The sequence below is a fragment of the Capsicum annuum genome, chromosome 10 (genome assembly GCF_002878395.1).
Source record: "Capsicum annuum cultivar UCD-10X-F1 chromosome 10, UCD10Xv1.1, whole genome shotgun sequence".
Classification (NCBI taxonomy): Eukaryota; Viridiplantae; Streptophyta; class Magnoliopsida; order Solanales; family Solanaceae; genus Capsicum; species Capsicum annuum.
Window position 1 is genome coordinate 218,671,453 of NC_061120.1, and position 21,109 is coordinate 218,692,561.

Sequence of the window (21,109 nt, forward strand, 5' to 3'; positions counted from 1 at the left end):
TACTTTAATTACTTAAATTACTTAGTAGTTAGTACTACTAATTTGTACTTTATACCAATGGATTTCATTATTTAGGAATATTTAATTATTCGGGATAATTGCACATTTCGTCCTTCAATTATTGATAAATTACAAACTTTGGTTCTTGTATTATTTAGTTAGATATATTTAACCTTTTGTTAACTAAAATATGTATTTTTGCTCCTTTCACAACAATATTATACTCAGTATAATCTTCACAAGTGGTGTTTGCGGAAGGTGATGCATCAGTACTTCTACCTTACGAAGGTAGAGATGTTGTTTCTGATATGCCATCGGCTCAAGTAGCATTTTGGGCTCATTTTATGCAAGATCTTTAGACTGTTTCTAGAACTTTTTCAATCTCAAATATAGAGTCATAATACAAATTAAACATAAACACGTCGATAATGAAATGTTTTAGTGCTTTATAATTCGTCAAATCTTGGAAGATTCATAGTCGACAAATGCAGAATCAATATTTAAAGTTTAGGGTAAACAACATAAATCCCAACAGTTTGGAGTTTAATTATAAAAAAAATTGACATTGTGCATAATTACTGAAAAATTCGAATTTGGGTCTGTCGAGATACATAATTAGCTTCCGATACATCCAACGAAGATACATTTTTTTCTTTGTAAAGATACATACTTAGCTCCCGATATATTTTTTTCGATTTTGAATCTATCGAGATACTTAATTAGTTTCCTGAAACATCCAACGAAGATTATGATTAGTTGAAATTTTTATAATTACTTTGTAAGGTAGGAATTGTGTAAATATGATAAATATGTTATGTTATTTTTCCTAAAGCTTATGGGTTCAAAATTCTTGTTCTTTAGAGTTACTGGATTCTAAATTAATAATCTATACATATTTGATGAATTTTTACTACAAACATAAGGTTTAGATAAAAAATTATTGAACATGGCCGAACCCATGACTAATACGGTAGCTCCGTCATTTACGTTCAAAGAAATCAAAAGTGCACATATCAAATATCAAAAAGTTAAATATGCTTAATCAGAAAACAGAAGGACCATAATTAGAATTTATCAATATTTAAGGGATCGAAAATGCGAAATTCCCTTATTATTTTAATATACATAGTTGATGTATATTTATTTTAGTTAAAAAATGTATATGGTTGTAAGTGTGGAATCACATGTCATGCACGAGCCTTAACTAGATTTAAAATTTAAACTCAAGTAATTAGTGGCTATGTCACACTTAATCACGTTTAATTAATTAAATATGCCACCTCTACCTTTTTAATGTTAAAATATTATGCTATATGTTGTTTTTCTTTCTTTTTTAATTTTTTTATTCCTACGTAGATGTAAAGTCCTAAAATAAGATGCTTTCAAAAACGGTCAATAGTTAAATTCGATCAATTATATCAAAAAATTTATAATATATTAAGTTTATTTATTTTTTTCGCGTACAACTAGAATTAATCTCTTTTTCGAAATGTCTCAATCATTTAGGTTCGATTAAATTTAGTACTTTATTTATTAAACGTCAAATATGAACACTAAGTGTTACTTAGATTCTCATTTGTTACCTGAAAGTAACATACTTAAGAAATGAGAACCACCAACTCTCAAATATCCCTACTTTTTTTTTTTATAATTAATAGGAATTGTCACGTCAAAAATAAAACTAATATTGATACACTATAGTTATTAAATTAATTAGAATTAATAATAATCTGTCGTTATCGACTAAACATTTTTATTATAACTTGTGATTGTGACATATGTATACGTTATATTCTTTTCTTTTTTCTGTAAAATATAAAGTTGAGATAGTCATTAAGTCAACTGTCATTACATTTTTATTTATAGTAAAAAGAAAAAGAGAAAAATATTAATGAACAAAAATCATTTGGTGCAAATTAAAGAATCTTCCCAAATTCCAGGAAATTAAAGATGAGGAATCTAATAAGTATCACAAAGGTAAAAAGGCTATTTTTGCAAAATTGTATTATAATTGACAATGTTCTTTAAATAATCAAATTTATGAGTTATTTTGATTGTAATATCTAGAATTTTAAGGGAGTGGGGAGATCGACGATGATGTTACGTAGAAACAAAGGCTCACATTTGTCGTCTTGTACGATAGGGATGTATTATACAAGGTAAGCTTTATAAAGTGGTTGTTAGACCTGTAATGTTATACATGGCAGGATGTTGGTCGGTCAAGAACTCGCTTGTCTAGAAGATTAAAATAGCGGAAATAAGGATATTCAGATTGATGTGTCTGCACACGAGAAAAAATAGGATTAAGAATTAAAATATTCTGGATAAGATGAGGCTGGCCTCCGTAATGGACAAGACGCTTGAGACGAGATTGAGATTGTTCAGGCATGCTAATAGATACATAGATGTCCCAACAAGAGGCGTGATAGGCTGGCTATGGTGGGTCTGAAGAGAAACAGAGATATAGGTTGAAGATGTATTGAGACGAGGTTATTAAATAGGAAATAAAACACTTACAACTTGCCGAAGATGTGATCGCAGATAAAAGATCCATTGGTACACACTTATAAACGGTTAAAATTTACACGCACCTGATATATACATCAAGTCAATACATGTATGACATGTGTTTGAATTTAAAGTTCATGTTACTTAATCATGATTAATTAACAAGTATTTTTACTTAATTTAGAGTTCATGTTACGTAATTTTTACTTAACTAGATATCAACATGCTATACTATTTAACTATATTTTGGTCATTTTACATATGATTCAATAATCCAAAAATAATATAAACGTACGTCTTCGTTTATTATATTTACACAAACCTTTACCCTTACAAAGTAATTATAAAAATCTCAACTATTAGATATCTTCGTTGGATGTATCAGGAGCTAATATGTATCTCGACAGACCCAAAATCAAAAAACTGTATCGGGAACTAATTATGTATCATTACAAGGAAAACAATATATCTTCGTTGGATGTAGTATGTATCTCGACAGATCCAAAATCGAAAAAAAATATATCGAAAACTAATTATTTATCTTTACAAAGAAAAAAATGTATCTTCGTTGGTTGTATCGAAAGCTAATTATGTATCTTGATAGACTCAAAATTAAGATTTTAAGTAATTACGCAAAATATCGAGATTTTCTGTAATTAAACTCCAAATCGTCGGAATTTATGTCGTTCGCCCATTAATTGGAGCCTGAATGAAGGAAGCTTTGGTTGCAAACTGAGGCCCACTATTGAGAATTTGGGCCAGGTTAATAAGATTTGAGCCCATTGAATAAATTTTGGGTTACCAACATGGTTCATGGGCCATGTATGTATGGGCTTCCAATCAATTTGAAAGCCTATACACGAAAGAAGGAATTTCGTTCTTCGAATATTACCTTCTTATTTCAAACTAAACCATGAGGCCGGGATGTTGAATTATCGGGTTGAATTGAATTTAAACAGTGAAAATGAATTGAGTCAATAAATGGTGCAGATCATTACCGATCCAAAGGTTATATAGGCTTTATCATAAAGAACTAAGCAATAACAATGAGATGTAGTCCAACCCGCCCACGGCCCAACTAGATGTAAACAAAAAAAGATTCTTTTTTATGGGCTTGTGTTGCAAACTGAGGCCCAATATAGAGAATTTGGGCCAAATTAATAAGATCAAGCCCATTGAACAAATTTTGGTTTACCAACATATATAGTTCATGTGCCACTTATGTTATGGGCTTCAAACTAAACCATGAGGTCACGATGTTGAAAGAGCGAGTTGAACTGAATTTGGACGGGCGAAATGGATTGAGTCAATAGATGGGTGGATCATTAACTACCCAAACGCTATTTACGCTTTAGCATAAAAAAGAACTAAACGAATAATAGTGAGACGTAGTCCAACTCGCCCAGCTATATTTTAAAAGAAGAATACTTTGAAATAGGGAAAAATAACATCAATTTCGATAGTTTGGAGTTTAATACAGAAAATTCTGATATATTGCATAGTTACTGAAATTTCCATATTGAATTTGTCGAGATACATAATTAGCTCCCGATACATTCAATGAAGATATATTTTTTCATTTGAAAAGATACATAATTAACTCTCGATACATTTTTTTTCGATTTTGGATTTGTTGAGATCCATAATACATCCAACGAAGATATATTTTTCCTTTGTAAAGATACTTAATTAGCTCTCGGTACATTTTTTAATTCTAGGCCTATCGAGACATAATTAACTCCCGCTACATTCAAATATCAAGATACAAATATTTCTCAAAAACTCACTCAACTTTTAATTCATATAGGGACATAATTACTTTCTTAATCTCTAATAATTTTAAGCTTTGATAAAACCCATCCAACTTACATCTTTTCAAGAATTTTATTTAACCACTAATGATGATAATTAATAACCCTAATAATTAATTTTGATAAAACCCATCCAACTTACATCACTTCAAGAATTTGTTTAACCACTAATGATGATAATTAATAACCCTAATAATTTTTAAACTTTGATAAAACCCATCCAACTTACATCACTTCAAGAATTTGTTTAACCACTAATGATGATAATTAATACATATTATTTATTGCATCATTCCATGAAATAAAATATGTTGACTTTTAGCAATGTCACATGTGTAATATTATGAGTAAAAGTCTTTCAAAGGCACTAATTATTTCTTGATGTGATTTGTCAAAATTAATTAGAGTAAATAAATATTGGTGGTGGTCAATTTAGTGGCCCCTCTAAATTGTACAAAATTATATAAAAGGATAAGTTCTATTCTCTTGACAACTCTTGATTGTGAAAGATGCTAAACGTGGAGTAATTCAACAAATATATAAGGATAAGTTTGAGTATATGGGGTCAAATTATTCCGCGATTATAGTCCTAAAATTATAATTTCAAATTGAATGAGATCAGATAATAAAGAGGATCCTTGGAGTAACCGATAAAGTTTATTGTCATGTGATCGAGAGGCCACGAATTTAAGTCTTGAAAACAGCAGAAAATATTGAGCAAAGCTGCTGGCTTGAAGAGTGAGGCTAATCTGTAACATCGACTGCAGAAGAATGAGGTTCGAGTTGATGAACGCGATAACTTTAATGCACCGGACTGCCTTTTTTTTTTTGGATGGGATAAGATAATATCTTAAAATTAAATTTGGAATAAGATTTATACCTGATTGATTGATGTATAAATTTATATCATCAGTCATACATGAAGGTTAATCCCAAATTTAATCCATATATATATATATATATATATATATATATATATATATATATCTTATCTAATAATTTTCCTTTTGGAATTATAGATTTGTTGACTGATAAGTCAATCATTATTATAGAAGGGTTGCTTTCATTTTGTACAACGTATAACATACATTATAATAGAGTATTTGCTTTTTATCATAAAATTCAAAACTATAATTATGTACTTAACCAAATAAGTTAATTTATTTCGAAATTAAAGATGAACAAATATTATACTAATGAAAGAAGGTGAATATATAGAAAATCAAACGAAACTTTGTTGAGGATAGAATTATAGAAAATAGTAAATATTATGTCGAAAGAAAAATTTTAATGCGTTAAAAAGATTTTTCTTTAGTAATACAAAACAAGTATTCGTTTTAATTTTACTGAAAAGTAAAAGTGGAGTTTGTATCCGTCCTAAAAGCAAAAGCGAAGAATATGACACTTCTTTTTTAGTGTGAAATGGAGATTCATGAGTGTGCTTAACACGTCTCAAATTCCGTCTTTCTTTTTTATACAACGTAGCTTCCATGTATTAGTTAATGTTGAGTCCAATTTAAAAGATTAGTCTAATAGGTGGGAGAACTTATTTGACTTATAATTCTCTTAGCATTTCTCTATTTTTTTAATGTGGGACAATTGGTTCATAACAATCGTCTCCACTTGAGAACCAACGACCTTGTTGGTCACGGCTGATACCCCTCTTGGATCCAGGCCACCACCACTCCAAATTGTGGCTTCACGCGTAGATCAATCCTCGTTGGTCACAGCTGAAAACCCTCTTGTGTCCAGGCCATTACTTCGAGTCATGACCCAACGCATGGGACTCTCAATGAGAGCACCAATATTGTAAATCAAACGAGAAACCCAACTTAAAAGACTAATCTAATAAGTGGGAGAACCTATTTTTAACTTATAATCCTCTTAGTATTTCTCTATTTTTCTAATATGGGATATTGGTTCATAACAGTTAACCTGATGTGAAATGTGACAAATCACAAATGATTAATTGCTAATGGACCATGGCCACTTAGTATGCTGGCCATCATGCATTGTTGGTTTCGACCGCCGACCAAGACCTGATAATTATTTTTATTCGCATTATGTTACTTCCTTCATCCTATTTTATCTGTCTCAAATTTTTTAATTTGATGTCTTATTTTATTTGTCCTAGTTTAATTATCAAGATAAGATAATTTTTTTTTCATTATACTCTTAGTGTAATTGATTACTTATTGTTATTAACATTCTTGAAAAATGTTGTAAAGAGAAGTACCATTAAAAATATAAATAGTGCTTTGGTATCAGTCATCCATTAATATTGAAACTAAAAATAAGACACAATTAAAAGGGACTAAATGGTAAAGTTATATTATCAACCATTATTTTTTTAATAGATGTATCATCCTAATTTGAGACGGATAAAATGAATCAAAGGAGTATTTGAATGATTATACGAATGTTCAGTTGACAGTTGGTCTCCGACCATCAAATAAAATTTGAATGGTCTAATCTCTAACTTTAAAAAAGGCAAAGCCTTATTAATTCTCTTGATAATTTACATAATACATTGTTGACAGCCAGAGAGTCGATTTGATTCTATTTCTTCATAAATATCAAATCAAATCAAGTATTATCATTTTTTTCATTTTTTTAAGAAAACTAATAATCAAACTAGATCTAGTAAAATAAGATGTCAGCTTTTCACATCACTTGATTTTTTTTTCTTAAATGAACACCCTAACTTGAAAGGTAGATAAAGCATAATTTAATTTTTTTTCGTTTACAAAATAAAGAACATATTATAGTTTGGTGAGATAATCACTCAATTTTGGACTTTTATTCCAAAAAGTTACTTAACTTTGATTTTTACTTCAAAAGTCACTCGATTTTCACATTTCTTCTTAAAAAGTCACTCAAACTATTTAATCATTTTTAAAATAATATTTGCTTATGTGAAATTAGTATTTAAATGCAAAATTCAAAAAAATAAAAAATTATCTCTTAATGATCCTTTTATCCCTATTCTCATAAATTATTTTTCCTTTCTCATTTTTCTTCTTCTTCTCACATATTGTAATTGACTCAACATTAAATATACCTAATAAAATATTAAAAGATCAAATTAAATTTAACAATAATCGAAGAATAAAAATTTATTAATATAAATCATATTAATACGATGAAATATCACTAAATGATACTTAATTTAACTTATTTATTACTAAAAGTCATGTATACCCAATTATTACATACATACATACATATATACATATAGTGAATCCCTACAACGTAGGTGTATTACTTATAATATTTAATTATGGATATAAAATTCTTAATTCACCATACATGTACATATAATATAATACTTTTTTCCATACATATAGTACTCACTAAAAACATTCTCACTTCTCTTAAGTTATTATCATCAAAGTGCTTTATCTCATTATTTGTGCTTGCGACCTAGCTTCCATATCAATATGCTATCTTTCGGTCTTTCTTTCCTTTTTGAAGAAAATACTTCGTAATTGAGAGAGGAGAAAACACTTCTTAATTTTTAATCCTTCGATTATCCTAGAAAGATAAAACACTATACTATATGTATATATATGATAAATTAGGAATTTTATATCCAATACTAAATATTATAGGCAAAATGACCTTCTGAATCACTGTATTATGTCGGTTTTGTAAGTTGGACACTTCTATTTACATGTTTGTCATCTGGACCTATGAACCCACTAAAAAACAACATTTTAAACACTTTTTTGGTGAGTGTAACACACTCGCCCCACGTCAGCTTCCACGTAATTTTAAATATTATATTAAATTCCACATCATTTTTAAAATGCCACTTAGAAATTATAAAATAAAAAAATTAAATTAAAAATTAAAAAAAGAAAAAAGGTGATACAAGATCGACAAGGAAGATACTAACACACACCAAAACAGTCCATGATTTGAAGAACCGAGGACCCCTTTTGGTGACCCCTCTCGGATTCACTACACAATAACAATACAAGCACGATAACAACAAGATTCTAAGGTGTTCAACACCTATAATCAGCGAGCCACAAACTAAGATTACAACACAATAACAAGAACAAAAATGACACAACAAGGTCTCAGGTTTGGACACCCAAAACCGAGAATGAACACAACAACAATAATAAGATAGAATGATAGATAACTTGACACACAATGCACAAACACTATGAACCAAAGTGTATATTGAACACTAAGACCCAAGAATTCATACAAATAACATCAAGTTCTTACGGTGACCTCAAGGGAACAAAATCTCCAAACAACCAACGTTTCAAAATAAGCATCCAACACAAGTGATTCCACACTTGTCACAAGTGATATCCACACTTGTATGAACACTCTCAAAGAGCTCTAAAAATATCATCTAAGTTATGAAAAAATGACCTAACATGTTCTATTTATAACCTAGGTTTCAACTTAATACAAAATGATTAGAATGCCCTTAATGAGTCAAGACAAAAGGGAGGCCTTGAAGTTTGCATATTGGATGGCTTTGGAGTATTGGGACTTGTTCTCTACACTTCAAAGCTTGTTCTATTGGTTGGGCAGCCACCCGAGCTCAAGTATTTACGTATTGGTCCACAATCATGATCGTACTTGTATCATCCTCCCCTTTTGGAAAAAGGATTCGACCTCGAATCCGAACCTTGCAAAACAATAGGAAGGACAAACAAACACAAGTTCCTCAAGGTATAAGGGTTAGGATTAGTGTAATCAATCATAGCATCTTGCAAAGGTGGCTCAAACTTCACATACACCCAAACATCCCTCTTACCCAATACCCTCCCAAGAAAGAGTCAACTAGTCTATCCACATAAGTGTGACAAGAAACAAGGAACTAGAGTTGCACATCAAGTGCCAAACATATACTCTTTGATAAGGGAAAGATCACGAAAAACAAAAACAACCAACAACACAAAGACAACCGAGAACAAGATAGTAATTCACTCTCGGCAACAACACACAAAACCGTGAACAAGAACAAGAAACAAACACAAATATTGCAAGAAAAGTAAAGAATAGGCAAGATGACATAAGGACTTGCGAAGAACAAGAACCCAAATGTGTATTAAACGTAAAGACCCTTAAAATCCATAAGTAAAAACATCAATATTCTTACGGTGACCGCTAAGGGAATCAACTTCACCTCACAACCACCATTTCTAAGCAACGTACAATATCGGCTTTTCCAAGCCCTACACTAAAGATGGCTTATCCAAGCCCTACACTAAGGGTGTTACACTCTCAAAGAGAGAAGCAGTCTTTCACATATTTATCATTCAAAAACTAACAAGCAAATGAACTAATAGAACCTATTTATAGTCTAACTTATTACATAACAAAATGACCATAATACCCTTAATGAAAAGGGGTGGTCATGGAGTGTTACTTGGACAAGGATAAGTGACCAAAATGCCCATAATGAAGGTCTAAAATCGTAAGTCCTTAATTTTTAATGCTCCAAGCAATCTTCCACACGTAGGATTGCTCTTTGGCGTACTCAAATCGGCCCCTCCATGTAGGATCCCGTGTCCTCAATGCGACCAAAGCTTGATGCCCCATGTACTGACTTTGAATGATGTCATCGAAAGCTAAGGTGGCCATTTGACTCGTATCATCCTCCCCTTCTTGAAAAGGATTCGACCTCGAATCCAGACCTTGCAAAATAAGAGAAAGGACAAACAAGCACAACTTTCTCATGGCATGAGGGTTAGAGTTAGCAAAATAATAAATATCATCATGCCAAGGCGGAACATACTTGAAATATAACCATGAATCCGTTGTGTTAGTCATGAAAAGCTTAGCAAAAATGTCACAAAAGGCATGGTTATGAAAGTATCAAGAGATAAAGAAACTACAAAGGACTCAATGGTATCCCGAAGTCCCAAAGGTAAGCCTACCTGTAACTTAGGGACCATAAAGCATAATTGTTTCAGTACCTCTTCAAGTGACCTCATCAAACATGGTGCCACTATTGGTCTTAAAGCCCACCAAACACACATAACATAGTCACTAGAACAAGTAGACCAACCAACAAGTTTCCCACCTCTACATAATACAAATCCACAACTGGCATGGATGTCATCATAGGCAAAGAGGTAGTATAGGAAAGAACAAAGTGTAAAGGTATACACGGGTGAAGATAAAGCATTTAAGCACATACACATTCCTTCCTTTAAGAAAATGGGCAACTTGGCATTCTCAAGTTGGTATTTATGAAATGTAAGCACAAGTGTGTCAAACAAGGATGCAAATTTAGAAACATTACCCCAAGGAGTCAATGATATATTTGCCCTCGGGTTTTCAAGAAGGACTACACATTCCTTACCCTTAAGAGTACTCTCATCTTTCAAAAAGAGATTTCATCGTTAGGAGGAATATTGTCACACCATAGTGGGTTAACATATAGGCTATAGCCTCCAAGACAAGCTATACCATTATTTTCACCACTAAGTTCATTAGGAGTGTTTAAATCATCTTCAAACAAGACATTATACCTAAAGAGAGTATGATCTATCTCACGGGCATATTTAGAACAAGTAAGTTCTTTACTCTCTAAAAGAAAATGATCAAGTTTCAAAGAGGTTTCAAGCATAAGATTATCCCTATGAGCTACGCAAACCATGGGATCCATATCACAAGGACAGCTCACGGGTTCACTCCTAGTTTGTTGACCAACATTCTCAAATACTTTACTCACTTGAGTTCCATTAATTACAACACACATAATCTTACGTGGTGGGCAAGTTTCACAAATAAGTTGATCAACACCATTTACACAAGATGATGTACTCTCGTTTAACATGTTGGGTTCAACACTAGGTGGACATAAATTGATCTTACAAGAAGAGTCAATTTGGTCATCAATAGGATCAACTAGTGTATTCACACCCACAACATGTACATCATCAAAAAGAGGAAAAGAATCATTAGACTCATAAGTAAGTAAGCCACTACTCACACTCAAAGGGCTACTAGCCACACAATTCTCATTTTCACGCATAAAAGTGTAAGATTTAACTATTTTACCTTCTAGATCACATAAACTATAGTCTTCATCTTGACGTGTGTCCGGGTAGCTCACTTGCTCCCTTGGACCTACCATACGATCCAATCTTTCATTCAGCATAGCTATGTCTCTAGAAATAGTGTCAAGGTAGGCCAAAATGACATTGGTGACATTGTTGTCCATGGTTTGAGAGGTGAAAGCCTTGGGTTCTATTGCAATTGTACCTAAAACAAATAAAGAAACAAACCTACAAAACGAACAAACAAGATTAGTAGTAAAAGCTCCTCACCAACACTCGTAGACACTCACTTTTGTGATCCTCACAATTGGAGCGGCGAATATTGAAAGTTGCTTATACTCCGGTAGTCAATAAGATGTCAATTCTACTTAGCGGCCGAAATAGATTCTTGTTTGATCAACTCAAGCCACAAAATAAAAAATTCTACTTACGAACTTGAAACAAAGAAGTTCAATAAATCAAAACAAGAAAATCACACAAAGAACGAAAACACGAAAAAAAAAGTGGACTCAAACAACTAATTCACAATCTAGTAGGTGATTACTAGTTGCTAATTAGTACTAGACTCAAGAAATGAAACTAAGAAAACAAAGAAAAGAAACTTAGAAATCTGAAATTGAGTCTAAGGTTGTTTTTGGAGGGTGATGACGTGACACTTTGATGATGTGGCAGTTTGGTGACGTGGCAATTTGGTGACGTGGCAGGTTGCAATTTGGATTGGTCAAATTTTAATTTGGAATGGTGAAAATCAGCTTTGGGAGGGAAACAAACAAGACTTGGAGCCTTTTTTTTTTTTTAATTTCAAAAAGGTTTGACTTCCTTGCACCCTTTTGGCAAGACACCTTTTTGAAAGGTTGTTGGCTCTTTCCTCTTTTGTTAGTCTTAGAATAAGCTCTTACTCCCTTTTGGTAAACAAAACTTTTGAAAGACTTTTTGTCCCCTTTCCTTTTTGGATGTCTTGGGATTGTGTCTTTCAAGACAAACACAAAACCACACTCCTTTATTCACCCTTTTAGATCAAACCACTCCCTTTTGAATGTTCTTTCTCAACAATACATGAAGAACAATAACAAGAAGAACATTCAAGAATGGAAACCAACCCAAATGAGCTCCAAATTGAATGATCTTTGTTTCTTTTAGCTCACGTTGAACTCCACAACAACAACATGTTTCAAATTACATCCTCATAACAAACATCAACAACACACTTTCAAGCCATCAATCCTCAAAAACAGCAACCATCAAAGTTCAAGAACAACTCAAAAATGGATCAAAATTCGGATCTAGACTCTTTTAGTGTTAGTGAAGAAGAGGCTAACACTAGAAACAACCAAAACACATAAAAATCTCCTAAATCTAACATACAAATTTCGGCCTAGACACAAAAAAATGGGATAGAATGTTTCTCTTTTGGATTTTTAGCACCTTTTTTAATGATTTTCTAGTTAACATGCCCAAGATTGATTCTGTAGGTACGAAATCAATCCTTGCTCTGATACCAAATGATAAGGGAAGGATCACGAAACACAAAAACAACCAATAACACAAACACAATCGAGAATAAGATAGCAATTCACTCTCGGCAACAACACATAAAACCGTGAACAAGAACAAGAAACAAACACAAATATTGCAAGAAAAGTAAAGAATAGGCAAGATGGCATAAGGACTTGCGAAGAACAAGAACCCAAATGTGTATTAAATTTAAAGACCCTTAAAATCCACAAGTACAAACATCAATCTTCTTACGGTGACCGCTAAGGGAATCAACTTCACCTCACAACCACCGTTTCTAAGCAACGTATAATATCAGCTTTTCCAAGCCCTACACTAAAGATGGCTTATCCAAGCCCTACACTAAGGGTGTTACACTCTCAAAGAGAGAAGCAGTCTTTCACATATTCATCATTCAAAAACTAACTAGCAAATGAACTAATAGAACCTATTTATAGTCTAACTTATTACATAACAAAATGACCATAATACCCTTAATAAAAAAGGGTGGTCATGGAGTGTTACTTGGACAAGGCTAAGTGTTCAAAATGCCCATAATAAAGGCTCAAAACTGTGAATCCTCAATTTTTAATGCTTCAAGCAATCTTCCACACGTGGGATTGCTCTTTGGTGTACTCAAATTGGCCCCTCCATGTAGGATCCCGTGTCCTCAATGCGACCGAAGCTTGATGCCCCACATACTGACTTCGAATGATGTCATCGAAAGCTAAGGTGGTCATTTGATTCGTATCACTCTTCTTGGAACAACAAATAGGCTTAAAAGCCGAGATAGGAACGCCATAAATTCCATGTGCATTCAAGTCATTCCAAAAGACATCCTCATCACCGTACTTTAAATGATCACCGGGATCAAATGGGTGGAGTGTCAATGGACACGATTTTAGGATGCATTTTCTTTTCCAAATACTACCACTAGTACAATCATATATCCCATCTATTCTAGCATGGTCTACAACAAAAACAACTAGAGGGTCATTCATAGTCAATCAACCAATATGTTCAACATCACCATTTTCACACACAAGTTGGTCTTCATGACTTTCACAAAACAATGTACTATCACTTGCCACAATTGCCTCAACACTAGATGGATCAACTAGTGTATCCACTATCTTAAGTTGTACATTATCATCACCAAATGGAGGCACATTCGGCTCACCTAAAGACAAACTACCATTCACACTTAGTTGGTTATTAGCCTCATTCACTAGAGTACAAGAGTTAGTTTGATTACCTTGTAGCTCATGTGTAGCATGTCCACTCACAAGAACTTGATTAGGAAGGCTTGGATTCTCTATCAAGTTATCCAACTCCTTGCAAAGAGAGCCTTCCATCCCTTCCATTCTTCCTTTCACTCGGTCCATTATTTTTTCCATTCTCTCCATTCGGCTACAAAGGTCATGTTTCAGACCTATTATGACATCCATCAAATCGTTCATGGTCAACTTTTCCAATGCCATAGTTCTTAAAAAAAGAAATTCTAAAACAAAAACGCAAAAAACAACAAACTAGTTAATGTTAGAAAAGACAACATCCTCACAAGCTCTCAAGCTTTCACACTTTGAAATGCCTCTCAATTGGCCTCACAAGTGTTGGTAACTCGTTCATACTCCAAGGAGGTTACCTGGTACCAATTGGGGCTCGAGGTCAGAATAGATTCTCTTTTGAAACAACTCAAAGAAAATACGTACGGACTTGAACCAAGAAACTACAACGAATTTCAAAAGATAAAAGCAAACAAAGAAATGTAGACACGAATAAACGGACCCAAAAACTAATTTACAACCTAGTAGACAATTACTAGTTTGTTAATTGGCAATAGAATCAACAAATTGCAACTAAGAAACAAAGATTAGAAACTAAGAAATAAAAAAATTGAGCCTAAATTTGTCGTGTGAACAGTAAAACATGACATGGCAACCACGTATTGGTTGTGGTCTTGACAAATTTTATTTTCCAAAATTAGAAGTCTTGAACAATTTGTGATTTGGAATTGGTGGAAATTTATTTAGGAGGAAAATAAGTCTTGAAATCCTATTGTCAAATTCAAAAGTGGAAGACTTGATTTTTTTGTACCATCACCCTTAAATCAAGGAAAGTTGTTAGGAAGTGATTGACTAGTTGATGGGTGATGGAAAGTCTTTCAAGACTAACAAGCTTTCACCTTTTTCTCTTCAACTTTGTAGATCTAGTATTCACTTTATTTTAACAAGTCTTGAAAGGGATGAAGAACATCAAGAACAACTTCAACAATCACCAAGAACACAATAATCCCAACAACCGATTCCAACAACAACAAGGCCAACAAATCACGGCCAAGTCCACCAAGATGACAACACAATCGGCTAAGGTTTTAAGTTCACAATAATACTTCAACAAATGCAAGCTCAAATTTAGATCTTGACTCAAGAGTGTTAGTGATGAAGAAAACTAACACTTGAAACACCAAGACAAACAAAATGACTCCTAGATCTAATGTTCAAGTCTCAGCCAAACACAACAAGAACACAACGAACTTTCGGCCAAGATCCAAACTCAAGAACACTACTCTTTTTTTTGTATTTTCAAGCAAGCTAGCCCAAGATTGATCTTGTGGGAACAAAATCAAGCCATTCTCTGATACCAAATGATACAAGATCGACAAGGAAGATACTAAAACACACCAAAATATTCCATGATTTGAAGAACCGAGGACCCCTTTTGGTGACCCCTCTCGAATTCACTACACAATAACAATACAAGCACGATAACAACAAGATTCTACGTTGTTCAACATCTATAATCAGTGAGCCACAAACTAAGATTACAACACAATAACAAGAACAAAAATGACACAACAAGGTCTCGGGTTTGGACACCCAAAACCGAGAATGAACACAACAACAATAATAAAATAGAATGATAGATAACTTGACACACAATGCACAAACACTATGAACGAAAGTGTATATTTAACACTAAGACCCAAGAATTCATACAAATAACATCAAGTTCTTACGGTGACCTCAAGGGAATGGAATCCCAAGCAACCAACGTTTCAAAACAAGCAACCAACACAAAGGATTCCATACTTGTCACAAGTGATATCCATACTTGTATGAACACTCTCAAAGAGATCTCAAAATATCATCTAAGTTATGACAAAATGACCTAACATGTTCCATTTATAGCCTAGGTTTCAACTTAATACAAAATGACTAGAATGCCCTTAATGAGTCAAGACAAAAGGGAGGCCTTGGAGTGTGCATATTGGATGGCTTTGAAGTGTTCGGACTTGTTCTCTACACTTCAAAACTTGTTCTATTGGTTGGGCAGTCACCCGAGCTCGAGTCTTTACGTATTGGTCCATAATCATGATCGTACTTGTATCAAAAGTCCGATCTTCTTCTTTTTATCTCTTCTCCATCTCTCCACCCTCTCTCCACCCTCTCTTCTCCATTAATTTTGCTTGGTTTCTAAAAAACAATACAAGTTCTCACTTGTAGTTTGAGGCGACTGAAAATTGGGAGAAAATAATTGATGATATCATCAATAATTTTGAGAAACAATAACGACGGAAGCTCTTGTACAACATCTCCCTCTACTAAAAAGGTGTCAATCTTAGAGTATTAATGGAACTACTAGTTGTTCGATATCCAATTTGGCTACTGATATGCTGGGAATGCATCACCGATTTTTGTATCATCTTTCCAGTAATGACAAGTGAAGAAAAAATTGCTCAAAAACCTTTGCTGGCTTGTATTATTTTTAATATGTTCCTGCTTCTCCGTTCTCATAAACATAGCAAAAGTAATGTAACTTTAGTAGTGTTTACTCGTAGTTCTATTTAAATTTAAGACAGTAACATCTTGAATTGGAGAGCAAATTAGCAAGACATAATTTCATTACTTGTTACCCTTTGTGCCCAAAGTTGGGCTGTGAAAAAATTGAAATTTTGATATTTTTCTACACTTTGTTTAAGGTTATTCTTTGATACCTATATCTTGTTTTTGACAATTTTGAAGTTAGATTGTGAGAAAAAATTAAAATTTTGATTTTTCTATACACTTTGTTTAAGGTTGTTCTTTGTTTAAGATTGAAATTTTGGAAGTTGATGGCCATGGCTGTTTAAGGTTATTCTTGGTTTAAGATTGGAATTTTGGAAGTTGATGGCCATGGCTATTGTTGATAGATTTAAAATGTTGGTAGCCATGGCTATTGTTGAGGGGGGCAATGGTGGGGTGGGGGTGGGGGACTGGTGGACGGCGGTGGGGGTGGGGGACTGGTAGACGGCAGTAAGGTGGGGTATGGGAGGTCCTAAATGGCGGAGGGGTTTGGGGAGGGACTTTTTTAATTTTATTTTTTTAAAATTTGTTATTTTTAATTTTAAAAAATATATTTAATGTTGGGGGACTTATTTTTAAAATTTGTAAATTATTTTAATATAAAATTGACCCCCACTCGCGCACTCTAGGCGCGTGCCTGCACGCACTTTATCCTAGTCAGCCCTTTTAATGCCACATAGTCCTGGTCAACGATCAAATGGTTTGAAATATTATTTTTTAGTGTGTTCGGGGGTTCCAGATGACAAATATGTAAGTAGAAGTGTCCAACTTACAAAACCAACATAGTACAGGGGTCCACAAGGTCATTTTGCCAATATTATAAGTAATATACTACGTTATAAGGATTCACTGTATTCATGTAATATCTGCGTACACGTGACTTTTAGTAATAAATGTGTTAAATTACGTATCATTTAGTTATATTTCATCGTATTAATATAGTTTATATTGATGATTTTTTATCCTTCGATTATTGTTAAATTTAATTTGATCTTTTAATATTTTACTAGGCATATTTAATATTGAATCAATTACAATACATGAGAAGGAGAAGAAAAATGAGAAAGGAAAATTAATTTATGGGAATAAGGATAAAAGGGTCATTAAGAGATAATTTTTTATTTTTCTGAATTTTGCATTTAAATAATATTTTCACATAAGCAAATGTTATTTAAAAAAATGATTAAATAATTTGAGTGATTTTCTGAGTAAAAATGTGAAAGTTGAGTGATTTTTGAAGTAAAAAAATTAAAATAAATTCAAGCTTGGTAACAAAATTTATCTCCACCAAGACTTCCATATAGACTAAATTTATACTCTATTGTATAGACTATAGAGCATACCTATTATAACTATTTATATATTTTATTTGGTATAATTTAATTTGTCATTTTCTAATTCGTAAGTGCATCTAGATTGTAATTTTCAAAGTAATTAAAACACTATAATTCCGTACCAATTGAGTGACAAGTTTGAAAATTCACCTCTAACTTTTAATTAAATGTATGATGATCTTGGTCTAAAAAAATATAAATGTGTAAGTCCAATTTGGAAGGTTTTTGACTAGCATTAACCTAGCATGGTCACAAATTTAATTGAAATTTGAAAAAAAAAAAATAGTTGTAAAGTTGTGTTGAAAATAATATTTGAAACATGTAATTGTGTTTGGAAATTTCGTGAGTATGTAGAAGTGAAATTTTATCCAAAAATTAGTCTAAGCCGATTCTTGAAATATAAAAATTTAAATCATCGAAAATTAACTAAATTTTACGAATAAATATATTTTCAATTTTTTTTTTAACTTGTGTGAAGTTAAGAATTTTTTTCAATTTCATATTCGATATTTGGTATTCAATTTTATCACCTTTAATTAGTAGTTGGCAAACACTTGTCAATATATATAGTAAAGAGCAAATTACGAATCGATCGTTAATATAAATTCTAAATTCACATCGTATAAGAATTATTAAAAGAAAAAATACTTCTTATTTTTTTGTAAAAAATAAAAAACCATAAAATGTATTAATTGCTCACATCCTACTCTATAAATATCATTTATTTCACCGCAGAAAAAAAAATCCAACACGTGGTATACTGTCTGCTAATTAATAAAATGTCAACTTCATCAAGACAAATTTATAAATTTATTCTTTGAACTCAATTAAATATACTAGGACTAGTCTAATAGTCTATATAAATTTATAAATAGATAGACTAGCTGCAATAAGATCATTATTATAGTTAAGTCCTATCTTTCCCTCTTGTCCCATATAAAATTAAACAATTGTCCCTTTGTGATATACCTCCCCATTTTTGTGTAACTTTTATCTTTTGTTACCCAAAAAAAAAAAAAAAAAAAAAAAAAAAAAAACTTTTATCTTTATCTTTTTTTATTCTTTTTTTATTTTTTATATTGACATATATCGTGTTGAACGAGCGGATGAAATAAAAGCTTGCATTTGATGTCTTGTGTGATAAGAACGTGCATGAGATCAAGATTTAAAGATAATTAGGTCTAATAAAGCGATTTTTAGACCAGTTTTATTATATGAAGGTGCAGTGACGGATTCAGAATGTAGGGATTGTGGGTGCATAAGAGGTTCAAACATAAATATTAACGTCCAAAGTTTTAAGGTTTTGTTTGGAAATCGAAGCACATAACTATATTCTTGACTTACTGAGTGCTTTTCTAAATATTATACCAAATTTTATTGATTTTTTTACGTAACTATTCATAATAAGCGTCGAATTTAGTGGGTGCTGGAGCATCAAAAGTTTGGCCATAGGTCCGTTCCTGTGAGTGAGGGTGAACTGTTGGTCAACCGAGAACTCACACAGTCCAAAAAGAAATGAAAGAAGCGGAAATAAGAATGTTGAGACAGATGTTTAGATATATTATAAGAGAGACATAGGATTAGGAACGAACATATTTGGAATAAAGTAAAGTACTGATAGAGAAGATGAAGAAAACGAGATTAAGATGGTTAGGAAATGTATAAATGTCCATGAAAAGGTGTGTGAGATTAATGTAATAATAAAAGGATTAAAAATATCGTTATCCCTAACTTATTTGTGAAGTTAAAAATGCTTTTTAAAAGTATTTGTATTTTTGAGAATTTCAAATATTTGTACAGAAATTAATTACCTTCATTCTCTAAATTAATTCTTTTTTCTTTTTTAAGAAATAAAATTTTTTTTTTCTTTCAAAAATTTGATCAATGAAGCTAAAATTTCCAATATCCCTTTTGCCCACCTTTGAAGTGAAGCAAGGATACAGGTGAACATTCAGTATTCAGTTCATCAGTTTCAAAGTTTAATTTTGATAATTAATAATTGAAATTGGATATCAAATATCAAATCAATTTTAGTTGGAGACTAATGGAAATAATATACATAGGAAACATGGAAACAAAATTATAATTAGGTTGCTTCTGTCTAGAGGGTAAATGGAGACAAAATGATAGAGATCCTATACAATTCTATAAACATTTCATGTGTGACATAATGAAGGATACATGAAAAATCATTCAAATTACATCGGAGATGTAAACTGTAGCACTAGCCATTAAATAAGTTTCGTGTGACGAATTCAATAATCGAGAAAGCATGCAAAAAATTTGAAACCCAAAACTCTTTATGTAAGAGATTTTATACAAATCAACTTGTTTATTCTCCGAGGGTAAAAAAACTAGTGAAGTATACTTTTCTTACAAAAAAAATACTAAAAAAAAAAAGATTTGAAACATAATTATGGGGAAAATTGTCAATTTGTTTATTACCACTACAATATGATCCTCTTGCCCGACTTATCGTGATTTGTGGCCTTAAGAGAATCGAAAGATATTTAATGGTTCGGGTTGGGCATATAATCTTATTAAGAGTTGTCCTTTCAGACCTTATTCTTCGAATGGACAAAGAGCAGGAAGTATAACAAGGGACGTTATCGGTCTTTTTCGCCTACTCTGCTACTAAAAAGAGAGAGTCGTCGTTATTCTTTGCTTCGTTCGAGAATTAACTACACATGAATAAGCTCTTTCTTCAGCCTTCAAGGAGGAAGCGACTTTTTTCCAAGAAATAAAATATAAATGAAAAAGCTATATAAATATAGTTATTAAAAGCAGAATGAGAAATAACATCAAATTTCAGTATCTATTACCAAATTACCATGAACTTTGGATATAATTGAACCTTAAAACCAGGTGAAAATTGCTCAAATCATATTAAAAGATCCATGCATGCTTAGGATTGCATATCTGATGTCTAGATAATTAAATCTGACGTTCAATAACAAAAATGAAAATTAGGATTAATTTTCTTATACCGTAAGAAAAATGACATTGAAGCTAAAACAATCATATTCGTTCCTTAACGAACAGACGTGAGACCCTTCACAGAAGTAGAAAGATAAATATGC